Below are 13,413 nucleotides of genomic sequence, written 5' to 3' on the forward strand. Positions count from 1 at the left end.
AAGTTGGGGAGGGGGCGATCCAACAATATTATAGTTCATCACCATATTATAGTTCATGTGCATGCCTACCTTGAAAATTTTAGGGGGGCAGCAAAAATTTAGAAAATATGCCGCAGGTATGAATAGGTTTTGTGAACATTGGGTAAGGAACCACTAAGTCGCCAGACTTCGATCACGTGGGGAAGAAAGCATTTGGGCTGGGAAGTGTTTTCGATGCCCCTCATTCTGGTCGTTCACAAACCCGAAAGAAAATGTGTGCGGAAGTTTGTATACGTAAGTGTCGGAATTCTTAAAGAACGGCTATGTCCTTTCATCTATCCATCTGTTAATAGATATAAAAGCGAAAACGGTAAGAGATATCGAAAAGTGTTTTTCAATCGATTCAGCATCCCAAGAATAAGTTCAATCTCCTCCGTTAAGCTGTTAGTCAAACCAGAAGTGGTTGTAATTAGCCATTTTCGATTTCAATGTTTCTCAGCGTAGAAAAACGGCAATAGATAGAGCAAGCGGTATTTTGTAATCGATTTAGCATCGGAAAGAAATATATTGTCACTATCCGCAACACTCTGCCGAAACCGAAAGTGATTGCATTTTTCTATTACTTCTGGTTTCAATATTGATTTCATAAAGGGAAAACTATAAATAATATAGAGAAGCGGTTTCTTGCAATTAATTCAGCATCCCAAGTATAGGTTCCACTTTCTCCATTGACCCTCTATTTAAACCGGAAGTGGGAGAAATCAATCATTTTTAGTTTTATCGTTCATTGGTATAGAATAGAAAGTGTAATGGATAATGACAAGCGTCTTTTTTTTTATTTTTGTAATCGGCTCAGCGTCCCAAGAGAGCCTACCATTACCACTTGCAACACTCTACCGAAACCGGAAGTAGTTGAAATTTTTACTAGTACTTCCGGTTCGAATATTGGTTTCCAAAGTCAGAAACGTTCTTACTTTTGGTGGAAGCGGTCCCTAGTTATATTCCTGATAGAGACACTCGGTCGAAAAAGTGTAACAGATTTCACAGACCAGCCATCCTGAATGAAGTTTTCCTCAGGCAAATGTCACGATGGGACACTCCGCATCAAAAAATTGCGACAACTAAGGCCCTGCAGTTAGGCCACCCAATATACACCTTCTTATCCCATAATCGTATCAGGTAAAGAGATCCCCTCTCTCTCCTACTTTCTTCTCTCCTGCGCAATTCTTATTTCAAACTGCACATGTAATAGTTCCGATAAAACGAAACAACAAAACCGAGACGAAACAAGATTCATAGGTTGATGTAGGGAAAAACTGAAACACACACAATGAAAAATTGAAACCAATGGATGCGTATTACACAGAGATTCATAAATGAAGCAGAGAGAGAGAAGAGGAGAGAAGAAGAAAAAGAAAAGGGAGAACAGATAAAACTCTGGAATTCAAACGTAGTAAGAAAAGAACCTAACATTATAAAGTTCCGTTTCCAGAAATCCAACATTAGTATAGAAATAACGTTTGTTTTTACATATTTTTCAGAACTATTCGAATATATAGAGGATGCTTTAAACATTCATTATGTCACTTTCATAATGGATAGCATACTCAATTTCAAGTTTGACCACATACATTGTTTCCGCGTGGTTCGATTGCAAATTCGGTAGTGTTCATTGAACGTACTGTTCCAAAATACAGTCTAATATACCCAGTAGATAGCGTTGGTCATATCCTCTATTTCAGACTACTAATGCAAACTGAACAAGAAAGCAAGAAAAAAAGAAAGACAGAAACGAAAAGAAAAGAAAAGAGAAAGAAAGAAAGAGAAAATATAAGACAGTTCTATTTTACTATTAAATTTCTATCAGAAATAGCCTATATTAAAAGTTCAAACTGTATCGTAACGAAAAGTTACAAATGTTGGAAAAGAAAAGTTTATATTCCTCATAGATGTAGCATGTTTCAAATTTCAAAGTGAAAACAACACATTGAATTATAGGATGGGAACAAATTTTCAGTCGAACTAGTATAAATAAAATTTTGTTTTCAAATAACCAAAGAGTTATCACTTTCTAGTCTATTCCGAAGATTTATCTCTTCCGAACATCCAGCATTGATTTAATCTCTTCCGGATATATCTTAATTTGCACACATAGAATGAACACGCTAAGACCTCAAACGGATAATCGTGTCAGTCGGATGATGTTGGTTAGGTTATAGACCACCACTGGGTCGAGGATTCAAATCCTTAGTGACCCGGTAATTCGACTGAGACTCGGTAACCCAGAGGATAAAAAAAGAGATTTTACTTATTCCCTTGCGTGTAAACAGTTTTTCTGTCATAGAAGACCAGAACTGGAGATGTTATCCCCAGAGCACAAAAACACGACGCCGAAGTTAACAGCTAATTAGATTATCCAGGCCATGTATATCGAGCTCTTGCTCCGTTTTAACTTTGGAACATGAAGTGCGTGTGTGTGAGAGAGAGAGAGTGAGGGGGGGGGGAGAAGTGAAAGATGCAAAGACAAGATAGGGAAACCTCAAGACAGAGAGAGAGGTGGACGAATATAAATATGAAACATATTTATCATTACAGTGTATGATATAGGACGCACACACTGTTTATTTGAATTATCGCCAGTGATGCTTTGTAAGTTCTCCATCAGAAGATAAATCTCTGCAGCCATTATTTTATGCGAAAAAATCATACTACCAGATGGGGAATCGAACCTCGATTTTACACTTGGAAGTCTGGCACGTTACCCCTACATCTCTGATTGCTTTAGCTAAACTTTGTTTAACAAATGGTGTAGTGTTCCTTTCTGAGAACGATAACATGAAAAGTGTATATTGCAGATTAATGATGTCTTTGGAATGTTCTGGTAATTCCCTTGCCCTTTCCCAACCAACATTCGTAAATCGCCTCAATCATGATACAGGTGTTTGCTTCCACATTCTTATGTATTGCTTGTCCAGTACGATAAGTCGATTCTTCACAATTACTTTATAAAAGTTTAACTTTGGCGTGAACAGGACTTGAACTTACGTTCGATAGCTCTATTACTCATAATGCAATTACATTACCTATACACTATCACGCCAATTGAAATTAGAAGCGAAATATTACTTACTTTAGCCCTGATTTTTGGAACGAACCGGCTTTTTTCTGTAACGTTATTTGCACCAAAGTGCAAACGAAATTGATTTATTCGAAGGCCTAGAGAGAAATTAGTGTCCATTGATAAACGAAAAACATACAATGGAGGAAAAAATAAAGAAATAAAACATATTTTGCAGTAATTTCGCCATGCAAGTTCAAAAGTAGGAAAATAATAATAATAATAATATATATATATATATATATATATATATATATATATATATATATATAATATTGAAAGTAATTATGTTTGTGACTCCTAATCTCTTGAACCACCCGACCGATCTCAATTAAATTTTCAACATAGATGAAGTTCGGGACTAAGATGGTATTTATTTAGTTTGACGATATTACTTAGGGTTTGAGGGAAGGGAGGAGTTAAAAATAATAACTAAAACTTGAAAGCTCTTGAAACAAAGGACCAATCACGATCAAATTTTTAACATAGGTGAGGTTCGGGTCTGAGATGATTTTTATCATTTCGCTTTCACGGGAGAACTTGGAGAGGGGAATGGGAGAGGGATATATATATATATATATAACAAAATAAAACTTACTGGACTCTTGAACCACCAAACCAATCTCGATCAAATTTTCAACCTAGATGAAGTTCAAACCCGAGATGGTTTCTGTCATATTACTTGACGGTGTAACTTAAGAGATGGGTAGGAGGAGCGACATTAAAAAAAAAAGAAAAAAAACTTACCAGTATAAGTGGCGAATCTATAATTTTCGGAATCACTGAGATTAATAGTGACACATCTGATGCTGTTTGAATGCAAATTCAGCTCCTCAACTTGGAGGAGGGGGATACATATAAAAATGATCGAAATAACCAATATCAGTGTCGAATTCATAGTTTCCCGGCTCGCTGAGATCAACAATGACATTGCAGATGCCTTGCCCCACAACATAGGGTGAGGAGGGGATATATAAAACACATCGAAAATGACCGATATCAAAGAGCGCTTTAATAATCCTAAACAGTGACTGAGTAACGGAACATATTACTATTTTCTCTCAATTTAACCCAACGAAGCGGAAAATTGATGTTAATAATAATAATAATAATAATAATAATAATAATAATAATAATAATAATAATAATAATAATAATAATAATAATAATAAACTACTATACTGTGAATGTGAACATTTCTTGTTATTATTATTATTATTATTATTATTATTATTATTATTATTACTAATAATAATAGTGATAATAATATTATTATTATTCACGTACTTTTCAACTTGTATAACGAAATTACTGAAAATATGTTTTATTTCTTTATTTTTTCCTCCATTGTATGTTTTTCCTTTATCAGTGCACACTAATTTTTCTCTAGGCCGTCGAATAAATCAACTTCGTTTGCACTTTGGTGCAAATAATGTTACAGGAAAAAGTCGGTTCGTTCCAAAGATCAGGGCTAAAGTAAGTAATGTTTGGCTTGTAATTTGAATTGGCGTGATAGTGTAGGTGTAACGTAATGGCCTTATGAATAATAGAGCTATCGAACGTAAGTTCAAATCCTGTTCACGCTATAGTTAAACGTTTTACAAAGTAATTGTGAAGAATCGACTTATCATACTGGACAAGCAATACATAAGAATGTGGAAGCAAACACCTGTATCATGATTGAGGCGATTTACGAATGTTGGTTGGGAAAGGGCAAGGGAATTACCAGAACATTCCAAAGACATCATTAATCTGCAATATACACTTTTCATGTTATCGTTCTCAGAAAGGAACACTACACCATTTGTTAAACAAAGTTTAGCTAAAGCAATCGGTGGTGTAGTGGTAACGTGCCAGACTTCCAAGTGAAAAATTGAGGTTCGATTCCCCATCCGGTAGTATGATTTTTTCGCATAAAATAATGGCTGCAGAGATTTATCTTCTGATGGAGAACTTACAAAGCATCACTGGCGATAATTCAAATAAACAGTGTGTGCGTCCTATATCATACACTGTGATGATAAATATGTTTCATATTTATATTCGTCCACCTCTCTCTCTGTCTTGAGGTTTCCCTATCTTGTCTTTGCATCTTTCACTTCTCCCCCCCCCCTCACTCTCTCTCTCTCACACACACGCACTTCATGTTCCAAAGTTAAAACGGAGCAAGAGCTCGATATACATGGCCTGGATAATCTAATTAGCTGTTAACTTCGGCGTCGTGTTTTTGTGCTCTGGGGATAACATCTCCAGTTCTGGTCTTCTATGACAGAAAAACTGTTTACACGCAAGGGAATAAGTAAAATCTCTTTTTTTATCCTCTGGGTTACCGAGTCTCAGTCGAATTACCGGGTCACTAAGGATTTGAATCCTCGACCCAGTGGTGGTCTATAACCTAACCAACATCATCCGACTGACACGATTATCCGTTTGAGGTCTTAGCGTGTTCATTCTATGTGTGCAAATTAAGATATATCCGGAAGAGATTAAATCAATGCTGGATGTTCGGAAGAGATAAATCTTCGGAATAGACTAGAAAGTGATAACTCTTTGGTTATTTGAAAACAAAATTTTATTTATACTAGTTCGACTGAAAATTTGTTCCCATCCTATAATTCAATGTGTTGTTTTCACTTTGAAATTTGAAACATGCTACATCTATGAGGAATATAAACTTTTCTTTTCCAACATTTGTAACTTTTCGTTACGATACAGTTTGAACTTTTAATATAGGCTATTTCTGATAGAAATTTAATAGTAAAATAGAACTGTCTTATATTTTCTCTTTCTTTCTTTCTCTTTTCTTTTCTTTTCGTTTCTGTCTTTCTTTTTTTCTTGCTTTCTTGTTCAGTTTGCATTAGTAGTCTGAAATAGAGGATATGACCAACGCTATCTACTGGGTATATTAGACTGTATTTTGGAACAGTACGTTCAATGAACACTACCGAATTTGCAATCGAACCACGCGGAAACAATGTATGTGGTCAAACTTGAAATTGAGTATGCTATCCATTATGAAAGTGACATAATGAATGTTTAAAGCATCCTCTATATATTCGAATAGTTCTGAAAAATATGTAAAAACAAACGTTATTTCTATACTAATGTTGGATTTCTGGAAACGGAACTTTATAATGTTAGGTTCTTTTCTTACTACGTTTGAATTCCAGAGTTTTATCTGTTCTCCCTTTTCTTTTTCTTCTTCTCTCCTCTTCTCTCTCTCTGCTTCATTTATGAATCTCTGGGTAATAGGCATCCATTGGTTTCAATTTTTCATTGTGTGTGTTTCAGTTTTTCCCTACATCAACCTACGAATCTTGTTCGTCTCGGTTTTGTTATTTCATTTTATCGAAACTATTACATGTGTAGTTTGAAATAAGAATTGCGCTCATGTTGTTAGCTAATTTTAGTATAGAAGAGAAAAAAGAAGACGGAGGGGGTCTCTTTACCTGACACGATTATGGGATAAGAAGGTGTATATTGGGTGGCCTAACTGCAGGGCGTTAGTTGTCGCAATTTTTTGATGTGGAGTGTACCACACATACGGCCGCCTCTTTCCTTTCTTCGTCCTTAATTTCTCGGGCAGTGTTATCGCCGAGGAACATCATCTCTCATATATGAGGGCTAACATGGATATAGTTGCGGAAATCCCAGGAATTTAATTTTTATTCCTAATCCTTGATTTCGATAGAGCAAAAGCGATAAGAGATATCAAGAAAAACTTTTCGTAATCAATTCAGCGTCCGAAGAATAGGTTCCATTTCCTACGTTGATCCTCTATTCGAACCGGAAGAGATAGAAAGCAACCATTTCTGGTTTCAGTGTTGATCACTATAAAACAACAACGGTAACTGATAGCGACAAACGATGTTTCTCAGTTGATTCAGCGTGTGCAGCGAACATACACTGTGTACCATGACCACGCACAACACTATGAAAACCAGACGTGGTTGAAATCTACTGGTACTTCCAGTTTCAATATTTATTTTTCATGGGGCAAAAATGGGGAACGATATCGAAAAGTAGTTTTTAGCAATCGATTCAACGATCCAAGAAGAGATTTCATTCCAAAGTTAACCTTCTATTGAAACGGTAATTATGGAAATCAACCGTTTCTGTTTCAACGTTGATCGCCATAAAGTCCCCCTAAGAAAGCTAGTTGTTAAAAGTTAAGGGGAGATTCTGAAAATTGTCGATTTCGAGTTACAACACTGATTACATAATGGATAAGATGGAAATAGATACCAACAAGCAGTTTTCTGATTCAGTACCGCAAGAATATGTTTCACCTCTGACTTTATTTCGCTGGTACGATGCAAAATGTACAGGTGCATGGGGAACCATGGTGTTTCAACTCCATAGATTGCCATTTCATCTCCGGATCGAAATGATGAACTCAAGTCTCATCCGTAGTTAGAAGAGCTTGAAAAACTTTCGTGGATTACGCTTTATACTGGCCAAAAGTTCTTAGGAACAAACCACTCGTTGCCTCTTCTGATCTATGGACAACATTCTTGGCACCCATCTAGAATATATTTTTTTCATATGTAGAACATCGACCAATATTGACTGCACTGTAGCATATGATACGTTAGTCTCCTCTACGATTTTGCGTATAGTCATTCTTCGATCAGCCATAACCATATCATGGATCTTGTTTACGTTTCCTTCATTCGTAACTGCGCATGGGCGACCGGCACGTGGTGCGTCCATACATGGCTCTGCCAAGTTTGAATTCTGACACCATCTCTTTACAGTTGAATATGATGGGGAAGAATCATGGAATGTACTCACCAATTCTTCATGGTTTTGCTTTGTGTTTAGTTGTTTTTTCAATAGGAACTTTATCACTGCACGGTACTCCGAAGGCTCCATTTTTAGCAAATGGCACAAAACAGTTCATTCACATACCTGTAATTAGAAAGGAAAATGAGTAAGATACTTAAGATTTATCGTGTAAGCCTACTAAAGACTACAATACGACATACTAAATTTCCAAGGCTGTATCTTATTTCTAAGGGCATCAGGCCGAAGACTTATTGATCCACCCACGTATTATCCGGGTTTTGTTTGTGATTTGATCAGTGATATTTTCAGGTGTTGTCTTGGGGTTCGGTGATAATTTTCCCCTGGAGCGGTGGTATTCACCTTCGTGGCCATATCTCTGGCCATTCTCAATGGGGATAACCAGTACAGTTTGTAATACTACTTTTCACTCCCTACGTATTGAAATTCCCTCTGGGAGACAGGGTTGAATTCAGGGGGTAGCCCGGGAGGGAATGTCCCCTCCGAAGAAAATTCATTCCCCCCCGGAGAAACAAAAAATTTCAATCACAAAATGTAGAAATTACTTCACCCAATTATTTGCTTTTCTTTCCGTGCACGTGCAGACGAAATCCGATCTCTCAATATACATATAAATGACGCAGACCCATTCTATATAAATATTAAACATGTAACATCTAAGATAGAATACCAAATAGTCAATAAAACGTATTTCTTAACGCTATGACCGAGTTTGGCAGAACATGAAATTGTTAACTGTTGAAAAAAGGTTTGTATTTTAGTAGGTGCTATACTCTCGCCCTATATTATTAATATATATTAGTAAATAGCACTAGCACAGATTGAGATAGGAACGGAAAGATAGGGAAGATCTTTCGATCATTCCATATGATCTCTGATGTCAGCAGACTTCAATTCTTGAAAATGTACAGTTCTTGCATTATTTGAAATAGAACACCTAAATCCTATTTCTCGCATCGGAAGTAACAGACGTAAATGTGATTTACGATTGTTAAAGTAAACCCACCTGTCTTTAATTAAAAATAAGTCAGTTAAAGGATGGGATTCAGAGAGCGTCATTTAGAGGGATCAGGGAGGAACAGTTATCCCTCCTGGGTTAGATATTTATATAGAATGTATCAATATGATAGTAGTATATAAGTGAAAGATTGCTATTGAAGGTGATGAAGATCCTGCTCAGTGCCGTGCTATGGGAGAGGGGCGAGCGGGGCGACGGCCCCGGGCGCCGAAGTAAGGGGCGCAAAATTCGGGAGGGAAAAAGAAAAGAAAAGAAAGAAAGAAAGCAGAGGAATGAAACACATGTGCACATATATAAAATGAATGGAAAAAAGTAATGAAAAGTGCTCAAAATCAAGGAAAAGCATGGTTTACTTTTTAAAATTTTCTCACCTTTCGCGGCTGGTCTGTCGACCTCACTCATATATACGGGGGTGCCGTCGTATACTTTCGCGCCAAGCGCTGATTTTTCACGACTCGGCACTAATCCTACTGAAGATTTCGTAAACTAAACTATTGACGTGTATGCAGTGAAGAAACCAAGGCTAATATGCTTGATTTAGAATCAGAAATGTGAGAAAAAATGATAACTTTTGGTTAAGATATTCCTATGTATGTTTGTTTTAGGACAAAAAATATTTGAGTTAATTTAAATCTTTATAAAAACTTCTACATTAGTAACAAACAGTAACTACTGAATATAGGAAATAATAACAAAAATATCTACTGTAAATAGCAGTTAAACTTTAGTGTAAAATATTTTTGCCAGTCTTTATTTAATGTTTTAGATAAAATTAAACGATTGTTTTTTTAAATTATAATCTCGCATTGAATATTTATCAGCAATTAGTCTCAATATTCGGTAAGATGTGCATGTGAATGGAATTGTTAAATATGCTGCTTTCTTGCAAAAATACAGAAAAACCACTCTCCCCCCCGAGGAGTTGACATTCCCCCCCGGGTGAAAATGTCTGAATTCAACACTGCTGGGAGATATCTTCTAAAATTATCACTCGATCTCATGTTTTCTGTAAGATATTGTTTTTTATATTTTCTCTTGCTCCTCATCCTCAGTTAACTTCGCCGTAAGATTGTTGAATGTGTTTATGTCAATAGCGTAAAAAGTACATTTTTAAAATTTTTTATTAAGAAAAAAAACTAATTGATGAATACCTATTTCATCATTCTCCTTTAAATATATTGCATGACCTATATGATTTTGCACTTAAAAGAAAAATAGTGTGTTTCAAATGAACTTCCTGTATATTGTTTAATTTATCATTATATATATATATATATAGGATACTTATATATATAAGGGGCGTCCTCCCCAAAGTGACATTAATCTTAATAGTTGACAGAAACTAGATTACGTGAACAACTACATAGAGCGTTAACTATTGGCGATTTTTGTGTGCAACACTTAAAGTTCAGTTTTCTAAGTAAATTGATTTGTCGTCGTTTTAAAATTCCTTTTTCGTCTTCCTTGAGTTGATTTCTTCTCTGTAGTTCAATCAGAATCTGTGGTTGCATGCTTTCAGCTTTACATCTATTCATTCTTTGATGTTCCAATGCCGCTTTCACACGGTATAATTTATGATACACAAAATTGTAATTTATAGATCAATTTGTACTGGTTCTCTTGTCGTCTGGTTTTGTTTTACTTTTCGCATATGAAAGATGGTAGAATAACCAATTACAAGTCCATTGAAATTATTTAAAAATATAGTTTAACTGTTTAACATACATTCTTATGTTTGTTTTTGTGAATAAAATATTTTTCAACTATTTTTTCTTAACCAAATATATTACTGCAAAAAGCTTTTAGAAATGTAAATGTTATCACTGTGTATAATAGAGAGCACAATGTTACTTTAAAGTTAAATCTTATATATATATATATATATATATATATATATATATATATATATATATATATATATATATATATATATATATATATATATATATATATATATTAATACTGTATTATACCGAAACTAAAAGATCAGCTTTATCTCTTTTATTACATATTCTATTTCTTGTCGGTTTCTAATTTTTTTCGTACCCATTTAGTCTTCATCAATATGCGGAGGGCAACACCTTTTGCAACTAGAAAATACATTTAGTAACTTATTTTTCAGATGCCCATTGCCATTTATCCTTTCATTTACCAGAGAAGATTTATGTGTTTTCATCTACAGCACAGGCCATAGATCTTCTAGCATAAAAAGTGCAATAAGATATCTATCCAATCTATATCTTATCATTCAATACATACGTTTACACATTGTTAAGAAAATTAAAGAACACCTTGTGTATCATTTGATGATCCTCTAGCACAAAAACCACGTTTAAAGAGCACGGTGGTTCAGTGGTAGAGCATTTACCTCTGATGCTTGGGGTCTTAGCTTCGATCCAGGCCAAGTAAATTTGTAGTAGACAACATCATGTCCCTGGGTTTTCTTGAGGTACTCCTGTTTCCTGCTTATTTCCTCATCATTCACTTACGTTAGTCATCCATCTCCCTTAACCTAAAGGGCATAATCGTGGGACGTTAAACTGAAAGATAAAGATTTTTGAAAGCCGTATTTGAATATAAAAAGCTACTCGCGGATAAATTTTTCAAACACCTTACTTACCTGCATCCTCAAACCTTAAGACTTTCTTAACACATACAAAGTATTTTTAAAAACCAATCCTTATTTTGGTTTCACCATAAGGATGTTCCCTTTTACAGTTTTACATAGAAAATTATAGACTATAGCTTAGCATGCCTTCTGTTTCGCCTATCGCAGTGTTACGTAACATTTTTCTACCTAACACAACATAGTTTATCAGTGACTCGACACGACACACCAAAATGTCATTACCCTTAAAGACGTATTATACAACACTATTAATACATATGTGTATTGTAATTAACCTATTACATTATTATTATTATTATTATTATTATTATTATTATTATTATTATTATTATTATTATTACACTATTATTGTTATTAAACAAATCGAATTGAAAAATTTTATTAATCCATAAACATTAATTAAAATTTATAAAATGAAATGAAATCTTTAAGTTTTACGTCCCACGCTTATGCCAGCTAGATTAAAGATGACGGTGATGATAAGAAATGAATGCAATGGTGTAATGAATGAAGTGAAAGGAAAGGAAGAAGCTCGAGAAAACTCACGCACACGTTATTTGTCTAATTAAAATTCATTATGGCAGTTAAGGGCAGTAGATTTGAGCTTCATATATGAAGTTATTCTACTATAGAAAATGTATAAAAATTACTATGAAAGTAAATAATTAATGTGACGCTTGTGTCGGCCAAGCAGCTGAACCATAGAGGAATCATTGACAATGCAAAATTCATTTTTTCATCGATGGATTTGAGTCTTTCCCTCTTTGGTGTTATAGCTTCACTCATCATTGGAAAGCCCAGCTCATAAAATTGTAATGTAATGGTAAATGATTGTCAGCAGAGGGAGATTGTTTTTGAAATGTCACTAGTAGCTGAGCCCAGGACATTATTTTATTATTTTATTTACAAGTAGCATTAATGGTATTTCATCTATTACGTGTGTGTTTTGGCTTTTACAATATAGTAAGTTCGGCTGTCTTATAATACCTTCCTATACTTATGTAGCTATGAACATAACATGGTACTTATGAACGTTACTTGTTTTTTATTTTTCAACAACAATCGAAATGCTGTAAAGAGAGTACAGTACGACACAGCATGAGATGCTGTACAAGCTATGAAATAAAGTAACTAGGATAAAATTATAATTATAATAATAACTCGAGAGTTAATTTCTTACAATGGGTAAATATTCACATCACACTTTCCACTTTGGCGAGGACACTAGTGTTCCGCAGCACACTGCTTGTAGAACACTGGCCTATTGCACCAAACCTCCTAGCCCCAAAAAAGGGTGTTATTTTTCGTTCTTCATTTGATTTTCTCCTGGAATATCAATGATAAGAACACCATATGAATTCAACCGAACTCATACGATCTGGATCAAACTTGGCATAGTGGCAGACCTTGATCTGCTATGTAAATTTGTGAAATATTATATGCAGACCTTTGTTTTCTAAGATATACACACGAGTATCATAAAAATCGAATGAAATATAATGATTTACGACTGTCCGTACATTTACTAGTTCACACATGTTTTAGTTTCAGTTCACTTTGCACCAGCTATATTTTCTAGAAACTATGATTGGATATTCCATAGAATTGAATCCTCTTTACCAAGCCACCGTTTCCTTATTTTTTCTCTATAGCCTACAGATAGACTCTACCATCTTAAGATCTTTAACCTCCGCATTGAGGAAGTTTATGGTCCTGCTACCTGTCTATCTTTTATCTTGCGTCTACTACATAAAAATCACACTCTCTTCATTAATACTCAGTGATGTCCCTGAAGAAGAGAGAAGATAACACACTTTGTCATCCTAAGCATAATTTAATGAAATGGTATGGGTTGGACTTCAT

This window comes from Thermobia domestica, chromosome 1, assembly GCF_964235325.1.
Source record: "Thermobia domestica chromosome 1, izTheDome1.hap1.1, whole genome shotgun sequence".
Classification (NCBI taxonomy): Eukaryota; Metazoa; Arthropoda; class Insecta; order Zygentoma; family Lepismatidae; genus Thermobia; species Thermobia domestica.